Below are 5,349 nucleotides of genomic sequence, written 5' to 3' on the forward strand. Positions count from 1 at the left end.
CCTTTAGATCATCATCACCGACGTGATCTCCGCCACTATATCATCGCACAATCGTGATAACGTGAGCTTGTCGTCTAGTCTCTCGGGTTTCACATCCATTAGCCCACCAAATCACAGAACCCAGGTCCGCCATTGCGCTTCAGATCCAACAGTAGAACCCTCGGTGGGCTCTCTCTCTGTGGCTACTGCTCTCAAAGCGTCGCCACCCTTTCGCACATTGTTTTGTCCTCGACACATTGATGCTGGCCTATTTCTTCTTGCATCATAGCCATATCTCTCTCTCGCTCTCTCAGCCTTACTTCATAATCGTCCTCCTTGTATGGCGCCTGGTAACAGTGGCACACGCAACTGCCATTCGGCCCCCCTTTCCTCATAGTTTTTCAGAGATAGAGAGATAGACGCCACGAGAATGTAACTGCCCGTACAGTGAGAAAGCCTACATAGGGTAATATAGGCACCTTTGCACCCTTTGAAATGTCAATGTGTGAGGTATTACTACTAGTTGATGACCTCAATGACACAGGGACAACTCTTGCTCGTCTAGACCAACCAACTTTACCATATGCATGATAGCCAACTCCTCCTCCATAACAAACTTTTATATTTCCTCGAAGGTTGCCACAAAAGTCATTGACATGATCATGTCCACTAAAGACCACACGAACATCTCTTGGTTCATGTAAGGTGGACAAGAAGCTGGAGTTCACTTGTGCACAACCAATTGATCCCTCTTTCTTAACTCTAGTTATTGAGCAAAGACTTGCCATACGTGTCTCAACTAGAGGAATGTGAAAGTAAGCCAAGGCAGGAATCTTATCCATAGGTGTAAATGCATTGATTTTGTTTCATTCCTGCAGTTCGATAAATAGCTCTTTAAACCATTTCTTTTGGCTTTCTTGAATCCACCCATAACCATGTATCCTCTTCACCTTGGAGTAGTCCCCGCTATCAAGCATATAAAGATTTAAGACACTTCTTCTTTCATGCTCTGATCCCAATGGGCCTTTCACTTCTAAGTGGTAGTTACCAAATCCATCTATGTGAGTGACGAGTTTGTTGCTTGAATTCTCCATCCCCCTACCACCCTGTACATCATGGTGTTTAACTTCTTTTGGATATACTTGTGACAAGGTGTAGTCCATGGTGGTAATGTATTATTAAAAAAAAAATAAGGATCGTTGAAATATGAAGAGACCACCATATGTGTTGTATAAGAGTGTTAGTTGTTGAGGACCATAATACTTGGTAATCAATCGTAGATAGATCATGATCATCAAGTCATTTCCAAGTAGAAATCTGCCCTACTCCTAACCACTGCATATCTTGGATTGATGTTACAAAATTTCCTTTGGCACCCTTTGGAACCACACAAGGATGAATGCACATATGACATAGTGTGTCCTTATAACCTTTAACGCCTGGCACACACAAGGGACCAATTGTTTACAATTGAGAACCCACTTACACCCTTGATTGAAGTCAAATGCCGTATCGGGGAATTACATTTTGGAATGATGAACATCAAACATGAAAATCTTGCTTTGGCATTAATTCACCGAAAGACTCCTCCATAAGCTTGTCTAAGATTGTGTCTTACAGGCTCCGTGTCTGTAGGTAGTAAATCCAGTCTTCTCTTTGCCATTATGCCTCCTTTGGATCACTTCGTCCTTGCAGGAGTCATCCTCTTGAATCTAATATTCAACACCTCCCCAAAGAAATCTCCATAATAATCACCAATGATCTAATGATCACCCCTTGATCATCACTACAGTATTACTGTAGACAATAATCACAATCATAATGCTATGTATTTTTCATAAAGAATTTCATCATTAAGAGGTAGCATAACTAATGAAATCCCCCATCCCTAAGATTAATACTAAGATATCCTATCAACCTGTCAAGACCTTGTGGTTTGTTTAAAATTCCCCCGAAAACTCCTAATTTATAACAAGGTCCTATCTCCTCTAAGTAATAATAATCCCTACAGGAAAATTCTAAACAGTCATAGCTGAGATTCACTAAATAGACCTATCAAATTTTGTCTAAAACTCCACCTTCCTCTCATACAAGAACTTTCTCGTGCCAACATCTCCTAGCTAGACTGCAAGGACACAGCCTCCAAAGACAACAACAACGAACACCGCATCTGCATTAAATTCATGTAAAAATTTAGTAATAAGGTATCAATTGTATACAATTTTGCCAAAAAATTGTTGCAATAAATGGCATGTTTTTAGGTGTTGTCAAGGAGTTACTTGTGAAGGAGCCAAGTATAGAAATTTGGATTGTATTCCAATTGAGCTGCACGGTCCAAATCAAAGGTTCGAATTTCCACGTGCGTGGTGTATGTGAGAACATCTGTGAGGAAGTCACCAGAGTTGACACAGATAGCAATGTGTAGCTCTTCCTTAGTCAACAAGCGATTGAGGTAGGGGTGTCCTTTGAGGTGTTCTTCCATGGGTCGGCCTCGAAGAGTGGCTAACACTCTATACGAGGTGGGCGTGAGGTAAGTGGGATCACACTCTACTGTTTTGATGGCACAACGTTGCTCAACGTTGGTCATTATGTGACATCTGTCAACTTCCCATTGCAACCTAATAGCGTACCATTGCCTCAAGAAGGGTGATCCAGTATCAGCAAGTTGTGATAACTCCGTGATTTCTTGGTCAGTTATAGCAGAAGTGGTTCGTGGATCATATGACGTGATAAGGTGCTGTTTGATGGCTTGCTCCTTGGAGATTTCACTATTAATCAGCTTAACAGTGGAGTGAGAAGCTTTTGCGAACGCGAATTCAAAGGTTTCCCAAGAGCAAGGCATATTTTGCACTTCAGTTGCAAAGGGTTCTTCTAATAGACCTAAGTCCAAGCGGTCATAGCTTAGCGTGAGTGACACAAAAGTGTCATCTAGTCTTTTAATACAATCCACCACGTCATCCCCGGTGTCCTCAGCGAGGTCAACGTAGCGCTAAAAAGGATTTTCGTTCATAGGCAGCGGGTGCGACTGCTTAGGCTTCCATTGAAATCTAGGTAGTTGAGCCTTATGTTTTACTACTGTGGGTTGTGATTCCTGAATTCTGGGAGGTGGCGGCTACGCACTACCCCCCTCCCTAGATTTGGTCATGGAGAGTTCTATCGGTGGCTTTGCGGACGGTGATGAAGTCGCGCAGCCCTTGCTAAAAGCTATGACAATGCAAACGTTGCCTATTGCGAGGTGGATGTGCTACGACTCATAATCAACATTGTAGTGAGTCTACTTTTTTAAAGTGCGTCCTAGCAACAACTTCGTGTCTGCATCTTTATCATTTGGCAACACGTAAAAAATCATTGTGATAGTCTCAGACTCGATAGAAACGGCTACTTTGCACTTGCCGAGGAGTGAGTAGGAATGGGCCCCATATGGGCTTAATTTAGCATTCGTGGGCTGAAGTGGTGGTCTGCCAAGTTTGGTCCAATGATTGTGAGTTAGGACATTGAAGTCTGCTCCCTCATTGATCAAAGTGTTGAAAGCGCAGGTTTGTTTTTTTGTGATCATTATATGGAGGTATGAGGACTCTACGGCTTCCTCATCCTCGTCATCAATCTCAGTGATTGTGGCCACTCGTACTTTGGTAGGTGGTTCTAACATTGGGGGCTCGTGCAAAGGATGGGTGGGAGGGTAGTACTTCTTGACACGATTGCCATTGAAGAAGCCTATTCCCTCACCATTTAAGGTTTCAAGTTCGACATTTCATGTGTGGCTGATCGCACGAACTTTGAAGGGTCCAAGGCCTCGAAATTTCATTTTTTGTTTATGTCCCTTAACGGAGTAGAGGAGCACTAAATCGCGCTGTTCAAAGTCTCACTGCTTGAGATGCTTGTCAAACCAACTCTTGCGATGAGCCTTCTCACATATAAGTGGATGGGTGGCTAGAAGACGGGTCTCTGATAGGCATTCGAGCTCGACCATGCGTTGTGTCCATGCCTCCTTCCCTTCCCATCATTCTTGAAGGGCTATTCTCAGGCTAGGAACAAAGAATTCTAAGGGTAGGATTGCTTTTGTTCCATAGGTTAGCTTGAACGAGGTTTGACCGACAACCGTTTTATAAGCTGTACGGTAAGCCCACAAGGCTACCATAAGCTTGTTGTCCCAGTCGCTACGTGAGGCTAAGATTACTTTGGTCAGGACATTGATGAGAATCTTGCTCGTGGATTCTACCTAACAATTTGCGTGAGGGTAGTATGGCGATGATTTGCAATGGATAATGAGGAAGGTGGACAGGAGGTGCACTATCACTTCGTTGATGAAGTGCATGCCTTGGTCACTGACCAGTTCGATGGGGCAGCGGAATCGCGAGATCACTTGCTCCCATAAGAACTTGGCAGTCGTCTTGGCGTCATGTTTACATGTGGCTCTTGCCTTTGCCCATTTCGTGAGGTAATCCGTGGCCACAATGATGTACTTGGCTTGTGAGTACTGTGCTGTAGGACTGATGGGTCCTATGAAGCCGATTCCCCATTTTTCGAAGGGTTGCAGAGCAATAATTGGGGTCAACTCCATCTGATCCTTGTGAATCGGAACTTTTGTCCTTTGGCACTCGTCGTAATGCTTGACGAATCACGTGGCATCGTGAAAAAGCGTGGGCCACCATAGTTGAGACTGCAACACCTTCCGTGCTGTTGTGTCTCCGCTAAAGTGTCCTCCCGCAATGTTGTTGTGTGCCTCTGAGAGCACATTGTGCATCTCATGCTCACATACTCATCTACACAGCAATCCGTCTTGCCCCAACCTATAGAGTTGGCCTCCAATCAGCTGATAGGGCTGGATCTTAAGGATCAAGCACTTAAGTCGGGCTTTTTCTATTGGTCACTCAGGTAATCCATGCTCAAGCACTTGGACTATGTCATCCACCCAATATGGCGTTAGATCAGCCTTAAACAAATCTCTCTCATTGGACAGGTGAAATAGCTGGGCGTCGGGTAATTCATCAATGATGACTTGTCCAACGGCTTCTCCCGTGGGAATGCATGACATATGGTCAGCCATGTAGTGCTATTTTCCTTTCCGCACAACCACGGAGAAATCGAATTCCAAGAGCAGAAGGAACCATCCAGCTATGCGTCCTGTAGCACAAGGTTTTTTTACTAGATAGAGAAGGGCTTGATGGTCCACGAAAAAGATGAAGGGTGTGGCCAATAGATAATGCTAGAATTTCTTCACAGCGAACACCATGTCTAATCCCTCTCTTTTTGTTGTTGAGTAGTTCATTTCCGTCTCAGTGAGTTGTCTGGTAGCAAAGCTCACCGAATAATCTAAGTTGTGCTCACCAGGTTGGCACAACACTGCCCCCCGGCAAACTTAAAAGCGTC

At 44.1% G+C, this 5,349-nt stretch overlaps 1 pseudogene; it reads right to left on the minus strand.

Annotated features, from left to right (window-relative positions):
- Positions 1–380: 380 nt before the first annotated feature.
- LOC148031540 (putative inactive purple acid phosphatase 29 pseudogene) lies at positions 381–1,142 on the minus strand (annotated as a pseudogene).
- Positions 1,143–5,349: the final 4,207 nt, after the last annotated feature.

Source organism: Lygodium microphyllum, chromosome 9, assembly GCF_053477565.2.
Source record: "Lygodium microphyllum isolate KBCC chromosome 9, Lygodium_microphyllum_v1.1.10, whole genome shotgun sequence".
Classification (NCBI taxonomy): domain Eukaryota; kingdom Viridiplantae; phylum Streptophyta; class Polypodiopsida; order Schizaeales; family Lygodiaceae; genus Lygodium; species Lygodium microphyllum.